Here is a 12,316-nt window from a genome sequence, read left to right as displayed (position 1 = left end):
TTGGGGTGGGGTGGGGTAGAGGAAGGAATGAAGACAAAATGAGGAAACGACGTTAAGAACATGTCGCTCCAGACCCTGAGAGCAGTCAAATCAAGCTGCCAGCTGCAACAAGAATCTCTCTAATAAGGAAATTAGAGCATGATCATTTCTGGCTATGTGACTCTGATCCTAAATAGGTTTTACAAATAGATTGTGATTGAACTTGGAAGCATAAACAAATTGGCTCTGCAGAATAAAGGCTGAACTACATTTTGGTAGAAGGACTAAATGCTTTTATGGGAGGCGCTGTGGGAGAACGGAGGGCTCCTTTAATGACAGCATATGCATTTCTGAAACACACCAGCTTCCGTGGCTTCTCTTTGGAGAGTCAGGTCTGATAAACTCAAAAGAAAGTTTCCCAACAGGGTCCCTAAGAGGACAACTGATAAAGGAAGGGAATGGGCAATGTGTATTGGAAATTCCCCATTCAGATTAGATTTGAAGGGAGGAGAAGTGCCATTTAAAAATAATAGATTTTAAAATATCAGTAGCTTATAAAATTCTAGTCAGCTGTCTCCCTTGGACATTTCTTTTGTCTCTTGGAGGGTTAGGGATAAAGGTTCTTTAAGCTATCTTAATACATTTTCACTTATAAATATTCATGCCATGTTCCGGGTGCCTCCCCAGCTGACTCAATGCAGGCTCCCCACCCTGGCAAGCCAGTGGTGCTGGAGGAGATGCTAAATTCTAACAAGGCCCTGGGTCAGACTCAGACATCCCAGAGCCATTTGAAAACACCAAAGACTTTTCAGTCAAGATAAAGTGTGATAAATGTCTGTGTGTCCAAGCTTATATTCCACACTAGAGGATTAGCTTTCACTCTCTGCAAACTCTCCCAGGTGTTATAAGTAGTCACGGTTTTGTGTGTTTTGTGCTGCACACAGTGAGAAACAGATCTGCCGATTGGAAAGATGCTCTTTTTTATTTCCCTTTCTCTAAATCCTTTGGTTACTTGCTAAGACCTGATCCATTATTGAGTACATGTCAGCAACATCTCTGATAGCACCTTTAGAAACATAAAGCATTCGTTAGACCGAGTGGGAATCACAATGGTCATTGGCTTGTTGAGTCGCAATTTAGATCCAGGTCACGCACAGTGTATTCCACTGTCTCAAAATGCTTACACTATGAAAGTTTTCCTACAATCTAAACCTGGATCCTTTTGTGCCAACTGTTCTCCCCACATCCCAGGTATATTATAGGGAGAAAACGAAGTCTAGAGCTGTGTTTACTCCTCCCTTATTGGGATATGAGGTATCTCACATTCCTGGGGCCTGAGTGGTTAATTTCTCCCAGTAAATGCTTTCTAGGGTCCACTGAATGAGTATACAGAGCTTATGTTTACACCTAAACACAAAAATATCTTCTTAAAGTATATAGAGAAATTAAATATTTGGCTAAAAGAAGCTTATATTGTCTTACATTTTTATTACAGAGATACTTTATTTTCATTTATGATTCAACTTAAAATAGGTATTTAGCCCTAATATGTGATTCTCTGCTGATGCTTTTTCTGTCAAGCATATAGAAATTTATAAATGATTCACCAGGTGAGCTCCTTATTTGAATAAACCTCTTAAATTAATTCATTGTGAACATAAAATTTCTGCTCTCCTTACTCATGCACTCAACTCAAATAGTTTATTTTCTTTACAATGTGTTTTCCTTAACAAGCACAGCAGAAAATACATTACACTGGTCCCCTATTACCTAGATTCTAGACATAGCTCTTTCACAAATGGGTGAATCTGGACAAGTTCATACATAAAGGATGGAGTTATGCCAGGTGCATTGACGGTGGGCTTCTCAAACTTTACCTCATGTATTAGTCTCTGTTCCAGAGAAACAGAACCAGTAAGAGAAAAAAAAATTATCTATCTATCTATCTATCTATCTATCTATCTATCTATCATCTATCTATCTATCTTCATCATCATCATCGTCTACCATCTATCTATATAGAGAGATTTATTTTAAGGTATTTGCTTATGTGATTATGAAGGCTTGTCAAGTCCCAAATCTGCAGGGTGGGCTGGCAGATTGGAGACCCATAGAAGAATTGCAGTTTGAGTCCAAAGATGGTCTGTTGATAGAATTCTCTCTAGGGGGAGGTCAGTCTTTTTTCTATTAAGGCCTTCAATTGATTGAATGAGTCCCACCCACATTATGGAAGGTAATTTGCTTTACTCAAGGTCTTACTGGTATGAATGTTAATCTCATCTAAAAGATTCATTTACAGAAACATCTAGAATATTGTATGGCCAAATATCTGGATACCATGGCCTAGCCAAGTTGACACATGAAATTAACTGTCACATCATGTATATGAATCACCTGGAGAGCTTGTTAAACACAGATTCCAGTGGTCCATCCTCAGAAATTCTGATTCTAATTTGCAATTCTAATAAACACCCAGGTAATGCTGATGGAGCTCCTCTAGGTATTACTTTTTGAGTAGTATTGTTCAAGGTATGCTATTGGATGATCATGGTCCAGCATCTTCTACAGATGAGGAAACTGAAGCCAAGAGTTATGAATGGACTTGTTAAAAGGAGTGTATGTAATTCTACTCCAAATCTTCAGATCTTAGCTCTTTTCAAATAACATACTGCCTGACATGTAGTACAAATTAACTTTCTTAGGATGAAATTTAGCCTTGTAACTGAAACTTCTCCCAAACCAAATGAGCTAGTGGAATTTTTCATGGAACTTGACACCTAATTCTAAAATTCATGTGGAAGATTAAAAGGCAAGGGTTAATTAAGGCAATTTTTAAGAAGAATGAGGGAAGACCCAAACTACCACATTTGTAAGTATTTTATAATACGATAGTAATTAAAGCAGCATGGTTTGACAAATAGAATACTGGAACAAGTCAAGAACCTATTGTCAAATCATAAATATTTGAGATATTCATGACAGAGTTAGCATAATGAGGAAAAGATAAATTATCAATAAGTACTGCTAAAAAATGCCTATCCATGTGAGAAAAAAATACACTTTCTACCCATACTGCACTTAGAAATAAATTTGAGATGGATCAATGTAGAAGCAACATTTTAAAACTTTTAATAGAAAATGTAAGATATTTTTATATGAAGGCAGATAAATATTTCTTAAACAAGACATAAAAAGCACAAATGATAAAGTAAAATAATAACAATAAAGTTAATATTTATTGAGTTATTCAATGTGCTACACAATATTCTAAGTATATTACATATACTATCTCATGTAATCCTTATAAAAACACTGTGAGGCAGATATTATGATGATCTTCATAAAAGACAGGTCTGGAGAGACTACAGACTTCTCTTCCCTAACCTGTGCAGTAAGTGGTAGAGGTGTGAGTTGATCCCAGGCATTCTGGATTAGAACCACTGCTTTATACTACCTCTCAAGAGAGGGAAGTTGACTATGTTCAAGTTAAAAAAATAGGTATCACAGAAACTAAAAATACAAAATACTAGAAGAAAATATTTTAGTGCATATAATCATCAAAAGGTTACACACACACACACACACACACACACACACACACACACACTGATATGAGAAAGATACAACCCAAAAAGAAAATGGGAACAGATTATGAACAGGCACATTATTGAAAAGGAAACTCAGTTTGGCAATATCTGCTAAAGTAAAAGGTGCACATTCCCTAGAACCCAAGAAATTCTTTCTATACACAAATAGAGTTATTGCAGAGTTGTTCTAGCAAAAAATGGAGATAATAACTCTAATAAATGGTTCTATACACTGTAGGATAATTATATTTTGGAATATGAAGTGAAGTAGATCTAGCTATATCGACACAGATAAAGTTTAAAAAAATCCAATGGTGTGTGAAAACACAAGATGCTAAAAAATGACATATAGCATATGATAATTCTTTAAAAAGTCTAAAAATCTCACCAAATAATGCTATATATTGTTATGGGTGCATAACATTGCCATAAGGATATGGATCAACTTCCAGATAATGATTACCTTTAGGGGTAGGAGGTGAAAAAAGGAGAGAGTGGTGATGAGAAGAGGAATTTAGTTATGTCTAATTTATCTATTTAAAAAAATATCTCAAGTAGACATGCCAAAATATTAAGATGTGTTAAATCTGGGTGGTGGGTACTTGAGTGTTTTATCATTTCTTATATATTTGAAACTGTCCATAATCACCTTTCAAAGAAATAAAAATACCATCCCACAGTCATTATTTTTAACATACAATTGTATTGTTTTTTTTTTCTGGAGAATAATATGCCTTGGTGTTCTTCTTTCTGCATATACGGTAATTGCTTCTTAGGTATCCTTTTCTACATATTATAAAATCTTAGAGTAGGAAGAAAAATTAGACGGCATTTGTCCAAATCTAACTCTTCACACCAGCACTTGTGGATTCAAATTGGTCTTCTAGGTAAAAAACAAAACAAAACTGTCCAACCTATGAGGGAAGGCAGGGGGTGAGGGGGTAAGAGATCAACCAAAGGACTTGTATGCATGCATATGAGCATAACCAATCGGGGGACTTGGTGGGGGAGTGGCCGGGGAGAAGTCAATCGGTGAAAAATGAGACATATGTAATACTTTAAACAATAAATAATTTAAATAAAAAAATACTTTCTCAAATTTTCTTTTATGCTTAATAATCTGGAAAATATGGTTTTTGTTAGCTGAATTTTTGTTAAAGACAGAGTGAGGGATGATAGAGAGATAGAGCTAGAGCTAGAGCTAGAGCTAGAGCTAGAGCTAGAGCTAGAGATAGAGAGAGATTTGTTGTTCTATTTATTTATGCAATCATTGGTTGCTTCTTGTATGTGCCCTGACCAGGGATCAAACCCACAACCTTGATGCATGGGGATGATGCTCTAACCAACTGAGCTACAGGGCCAGGGCAGATAATAAATTTTTTAAAAAGAAGAACATGAAAAATTATACTTTAATACTATGCTGAACACATAATTTTATCTATAATGACACAGAAGGCTGTGATAAATCTCAGGGTCATCCTCATAACTATCAATTATCATTATTTTGGTAATATGTGGAAGCGCCAATTGAAAGAGATCTGATTGGCAAAATGTCAGATAATATGGCATAAAAGGAATTCAGAGAGAGAAGGGAATTATCATTTAAGGTATTATGGGAAGTGCTTTAGATATATAATTTCATTTAAATATTGCAGCAATCCTGTACAATAGATATTGTTATTTCCATTTTTTTTCAAATTAAGGTATTGAGGTTCAGAGAGATGAGGTAATTTGCCTTAATTCTTGTTAAGAAAAATTATCCCAAACCTGAAAATAAGGAAAAAGATGCCTGCATGTCCTTCATATTAGAGCTTTATCTAATTGGGGCCCACAGATTATAAATGTTTTAAGGGAATGTATCTTTGTTTGACTTATATTTACTGTTGATTAGTGCCAGGCTCTGTGAAGCTCTAAGGTAACTTGTACTTTTTGTCTAATACAAATGATTTCATTCCAGCAGAAAATATATGTTCCAAAGGTATGCATGTATCTATCATCTATCTATCATCTATCTATCTATCTATCTATCTATCTATCTATCTATCTATCTATCTATCTATCTTACATAAACTTTGTTTCTCCAATTCTTGAACCAGTTTTACAACGCTATTGCTTCCTCATTAATAGATTAAATGAATTTTAATCTTTGTTCTTTATATATTTATGTGAGAGTCAAGTTTTTACATTGTTAACAATTATACTTTGACAATTCCACAGCTAAAGCCAGGGCAGATAATAAATTTAACTCCAGGGCACATGCTCTTGCTCCCACATCCACTCTTTTTTTTTTTTAAATTTCTTTATTGATTAAGGTATCACATATTTGTCCTCGTCCCCCCATTCCCATCCCACACCCCTCCCCACACATGCCCCCACCCCCCTATTGTCCTTAACCGCTGGTTAGGCTCATATGCCTGCACACAAGTCCTTTGGTTGATCTCCCCCTTTACCCCCACCCTTCCTTACCCTCCCCCCGAGGCCCGACAGTCTGATCCATGCCTCCTTGTTTCTGGGTCTGTTCTTGTTCATCAGTCTATGTTGTTCATTATTTCCCCTAGATGAGTGAGATCATGTGCTATTAGAAATACACTTATAAGAACCGAAAATGGGACAAGCAATAATGGTTATGGTGACAGGCAAATGAATCAGTGTGTAGTGAGTTTCTTTCTGGGCCAACAGTTCTTTTGAGACCCAATTTCAATGTCCAACAGTTCCTTATGTGTACATGTCAGCACTGACATTTCAGTTCTGGATGGTGGACAAATGGTGGTAATGCAGGTCCGACTCTGTCCGGTTTGGTCCTGGGCAATCTGCAGTGATGCACAGCTGCTAACTGCTAGTATGGGAAGGCCACATCATCATCTTCCGTCTCTGGACTGCTTCTCTTCTGTCTTCATGGCTGGAGTAGTCCTGTCGATTCCTCTCTTGCTGGAATCCACATGGTCTCGAAGTTGTTTTCTGAAAATATACAAACATATTCTCGACCAAAGGTTAATAAAGGAATATTTTCTATAAATTTGACTGGGGATCCTTTTTCAATTTTTGCCCAAATGATTTTCCTCTGGCTTGTTTTGTCACCTTGTGTGTTTTTCATGGGTGTCTTGCTTTTAGCCTTACAATTAATTTTCTAAAGTATTAATTTTCTAGATGTAATTTACTTACAGGATATTTTTCCTTACATGACATTCCTCTACTATCCCCTCCTTTTTTGATTTAAATGTTAGGAGGCTTTTGAAAATTTTATAATGTAGTCTTGATGGCTTTTAAATTTTAATTTTTTGCACTATAATATTACTGTTTTAGGTTCATTATATGGTGCACAATTTTATCATGAGATGAAGTACCAATAAAAATTTTAGTTGACACTTTAGGAACACCTTTTTGTCCGGTACAATTAATTTTTCTAGAATATTCACTTGTTTCAACTAGCCAATTTAATTTGCCTGAAAACTTGACTACTATTTTACTGTCAAATTTATTACTCTAACAATAATCTTGTTTTACCCTGTAAATATTGGTGGAAGAGATTATTTGCCTTCTTGAGTAGGTCCTGAGCATTCCTGGTGGTAGGCTGGATTTAGATATCATAAACCCACTTCCCCACACCATGGGTACAAGGCAACTCAAACAATTCTTGTTGGAGTGAGAGGGCAGCTGCTGTCGGCCAAGTCTCTGTCGGTCACCTGGGTCCTGATTTGAGCTGGGCATGGGAAGCACAAAGCAGCCATGGGGGCAGGAGACCTCCCTCAGAAGGGGCTAGGATTCAGGCCCCTGCAATGTTGGGGGGGTGAGGGTCTGTGCCCCACCTCTGTTGATCCCCAAATTCTCTCCTGATGGCCCCTCTGCGACTGTGCCTGTCTTAGGTTGTTCCTTCCTTGAGGAATCTTACCCATCTCTGGCTAACCAGCCATCCTCCGGGGCCAAGCAGGGTGAAGTGAGGTTCAGTTTTGTCTCCTTGGTAGCCTATGCCCCCGTGGCCTCTATGCCCAGCACCTGCCTTGGGATCCCCTCGCCTGCTGGCAGGGCCCCAGCACTGATCACATATCTTTTGGAACCCGAGTTTCTTCTCCAGGGAGGGCTCAGTTCGCCCTACTGGGTGAGAGACAGATCCATGGCACCAGTCATCACGAGACTTCAACCTCGACATGAACAGAGAGCTCATGCAACAGCTGTGAGCAATTGAATTGTGAGAAGAGGGTCTCTCTTGGCCTAAAGGGTAAGAGGGACCCATATAGAATGCTCAGGTGCCCTCCCAGGAGGCCCTCTACCCAATGAAAAGGGTTAAATCCTTACATGACCTTTTTAAATTGCTGCCAGACATTCAAAGAATTAGTTTGTATGTTTGCTTGGGATAATTGTATATTATGCTGTAGTAATTCTAAAGTATCAAGAGACCACATCCACTCTTTTTGGCCACATGTTTTATTCTTTATTATGGAAAACCTCTGCTTAATTAAGGAGCTAGTCCTCTGAAGTGAAGGATGGGGGTGGGGGCATGGGAGGAGTAGCCAGGGAAAATGTCAGTGCTAGAAAAATAGTCCCAATTTTAATTTCTCTGAGATGTGGAAACAATAGGGAAAAATCCCATCCCTGGATGTGCATCTCCTAATATATAGAGACCTCATCACTGGGACCCATACAGTTGCTACTTCCTCTCTCCCCAAAATAGAGGGATAACATGGCTTATCCACAATTTTATACTATGTATTTTGTACTTCATAGTCTGGGTTGAATATAATGTGTATCATAAATAAGTAGAGACACTGTCTCTGTCTGTAATCTCTATCACCATCTCTATCTACCATCCGATTTCTAGTTCCATACCAAATTCCTATAATCAAAGGCATTGTACAAAGATAGCTTTAAAAACCCAAAAAACATACATTCACCAACATGTACCATGAAACACCACTCTTTCAGTGTAACAAGGGAAGGTGGGACTGAATTAGTAAAAATATGAACTATTTTTAAAGAATTTAAGTAGCATTATTTTTTAAGTACATATATGCTGGTATTTTAGTTATGAAATGAGACCCAGTATTTGTCCTTGGGGACTTAATTAAAGAGGAGATAAAAGTAGTATGTAATCAACTTATCAACAGAAGGAAGAAATGGGCATTTCTTAAGTGATTGCAAAGTTTGTTCTCTTAAGCAGGTTACACAATTCTCAATTTCCTTATAACCCTTTCCAGATTATGAATGACACAGAAGAACCTTTCTTGATAAGAAAAAGCAATAGAATTCTTTCAAATTCAACGCAGGGATATATGAACTAAGGAGGTTTCAATTCTACATTTCCGCCCTTATAGATTTCTTCATTAAACGAGCTAATTGGCTTAGTCCACATCCCTGGTAACACCGTCTTGAAGTAAAGTCTTGGACAAGGTCTCCTGGCAACTGGCAACTGGTGGCCACTGTCCTTTTGCCAAAAAAGGGGGCCACTGTTGTCCCAGGCAGAGCCCAGAGGACCCAGGCCACCGTCTGGCAGTGCTGCCTGCTGATGCTAATTATCCTAGTCTGGGGAAGTAGGAGGAGAGAGATTGATGCCAAGTTCTTGCACAAGGTCAAATGTTTCTGGAGGAAGGGGGCCAGCTTTAAATTAGCAGTCATAGCGAGGTGGGAAGCTGGGAGGAGAAACACAGGCTGGAGATGGGGGTTGGGGATGGGAGAATCTGAAAATTAAAATGGAGACAGCAGTAAAAAGTAATTACTAACGCATTTCCCAACTTGGAAAGCCAGCCACAACCCACACCAGGGCCAGACTCGGAGTTCTTGTGTTCCAAGGAGGTTGGAGCGGCTCAGTCACAGGAGAGGACGGTGCAAGCCAGCTGCCTGTCTCTGGCTTCAGAGCTGTGCTCCCTGGAAAGGGGAATTCATCTTGAAAGAGAAAGCAAAGGACATTTCTGCCTAAATTCTCTGTTAAGATAAACATTCTCCATACATTCCATGGGTCGATCTTTTAAGACTACTTAATAGCAAAAAAACAAAAAAAAATAATCTAACATCAAAACAAAGGAAAGGGAAACCTTTTTGGAAAATGTCGGCGTTTGTGAAACTACACTATCTCCCTTCTCTGCCATTCATCACCATCACGGAGGGAAAGACACTGGGAGGGAAGCTATCAGGAGAAGGGGAGGAGGAGGGGGAAGGGAAAGGAGAAGCAGTGCTCGCTGGTGTGGGGAGAAATTCATGATTGGCTTGACTGTTTGGGATTGACTGTTTTGACAGTTGATTTTTATTATTTTTCCCCCCATCAACTTCAGAACCATGACAGACAATTGCTGAACATCAAATTGATGGGTGAGTACTTCATCAGATCTGGTTGCCTTAACAACTAAAGTAGCCAAAAATGTTAAGACAGTCAAATAAGACTGATTATTTTTTATACAAACTGTGGGTGGTTGACCCTGGAATTCTTAGCCTAATCGTGCATATAAACACAGAGGCTGTATTAACAGATGCAAAGGCAGCCACGGGACGAGTGAGAAATCTGTCAGTCACCCGGCTGCCTCATCTCTACAATGTCACTGAACCGAATTCAGAGAAACACCGGAAAGACTCTGCATTGCTTCTGGGTGCTGGGTGTAACGGGAGGCAGCCAGCTTTAAAAGGTGGGAATTCTGGATCCTTTCAGTGTCTAGAAAAGAGACAAAGTCTGACTTGAATTAGAAAAACAGGTTCCCCGAGATTGTTGTCCAGAGGCACTGAATCATGCGAGAATGTCAGCAGATGACACCAGCCGAGGCATCATTTCATGGGGACTTGATCCCATGTGAACCAAAAGAATCCTACTTGATGAATTTTCTTTCAATATCCACAGATAATTGTTGTGCTGTGCCATAGACCAAAAGGGAAATTAAATTTCTCTCATAATTGGATTTGGTATTTGCAGGCTTGCCTGAAGAAAAGGGAAAGGAAATTCATTTTAGAGATTTTTCTAAAATCTTGAATTAAAAAAATTGTAATCAGCATATCAGGTACCTATCTGAATTCAACTCACCACATGCAGAGGGATGGATGTTGAAAATAATGACACAGGTTCAAAAGGTTCCTGCAGCTTCACTCTTATTTGTTTGTTTGGTTGGGATTTTTTTTCTTTTCATTTTCAGTTCTAAAAAATTATTATTTGATAGCTTGGTGACAATGCAGTCTGTGTTGAGAAAATAGGAATTGATTAAGAAGTGAGAGACTGTGAGACTGAAAATGAGTGGGGGAAAAAGTCTGCAGAGCATTTACAGTGTGATTTTCCAATACAGATTTGAGTAGATACCACATGCAGTTAGAAACAGATGTATTTCCAAGCCTATTGAATGAAGAATAATTTCTGAGTATCCTTCTTTTCAAAGAGATTCCAAGAAAACACAAGGCTAAATTTTCCATGTTAACACGACATTCATTTGAATGCCTAATTGCTTGAAACTTGAGTCAGTCTTAATTCTTGGAGGGCCTGACATAGCTAGCATGTAGCTGGATGCTAAAGAAGAATAGTTGCAAAAATAATTAATGAAAATAAAACATAAATTTCAGTTTGCTAGATTAATTAACAATGATGTTAACTTGATATATTGATTCTTAAATGAATCTGTGGATATATTTGAATGTGTATGTTTAAAACATAGTATCACATTTTCTTAGATAACTTTACATTTTACCTTTTATTTTTCTTATTTTGATTGATCCACACTACCAGCTTTTGGAGGTCAATATCTATACGTTCGTCTATGCTGACAAGTACACAGCCATGCCAATCCTGGCTGCCTTTTCCTTCCAGCTTTAATTGTTAAGAGCTGAACTTCTCTTTATACAAGAGTGGTCACTAAAAGAACAAGAAAAGGATGTAATTCAAACACAGACAATCCACTTTGAGGTCAGCAAATTATCTCTTTCTGGTGAACTTGATCCAGGAAATTCCTAAAGAATAAGACAGTGTTGACAGCTGACCTTGAAATGTCTTGAGATAGAAGTTGGAGAGGCCACAATGCTAGCTCAAGTTCTAAGAGAGCAAAAGCTGGGTCAGGTCACAGAGGCAGCGGCAGGTGAGCAGGGAGGGGGGAAATAGAAAGGCAGACAATAGTCAAGTCAGATAAACACAAGGGCACTAGAGCAGGACTCCATGACTTTCCTGCTGTGCAGTCACCAGGCTCTTCCTTCAGTTCTGGGGCAGCTGCTGTTTCTGCTCTGGGTTTGTTTTTCCCAGGTAAGTGAGTCTATATATCTTGCATCCAAGGGAAGTTGACTGAAAAAGCATTGTTATTCTCTATATTGCTATTGCTGAAACTAAAGCAGAAGGAGAAAGTAAAAATCATTCCTGAAAAGATGGATTGTATTACGTAGTTCATAGCACACAATAGAATATAGTGGAGCCAACACACATGCCCAGTCTTTTCTAAAATTGATGCTGATTTCAGTTTTTCACATTATGGCATTTTACAAACATGCCCCCCAAATCCTTTGACACCGCCTCCATCAAGAGGTGGTGCCTATGTATGTCCCCTGACCTTGAATCTGGATGGGAGCGTGTGGCAGTTCCAACCAATTGAGAGCAGAAGAAGCAACACTGTATGATTTTTGAGACCAGTTTAGAAAAGATTATGCAGCTTCTACTTGGTCCTCTGAGAATGCTTTTGGAACCCAGCCATCATGCTGTGAGGAAGCCCAACCCAGTCCATATAGAGAGACTGTCTGGAAAGATCCCAGGAGTCAGAGAGAGAGAGAGAGAGAGAGAGAGAGAGAGAGAGAGAGAGGTCTTG

Source organism: Cnephaeus nilssonii, assembly GCF_951640355.1.
Source record: "Cnephaeus nilssonii genome assembly, chromosome: 3".
Lineage (NCBI taxonomy): Eukaryota > Metazoa > Chordata > Mammalia > Chiroptera > Vespertilionidae > Cnephaeus > Cnephaeus nilssonii.
This window is presented reverse-complemented; position numbering follows the sequence as displayed.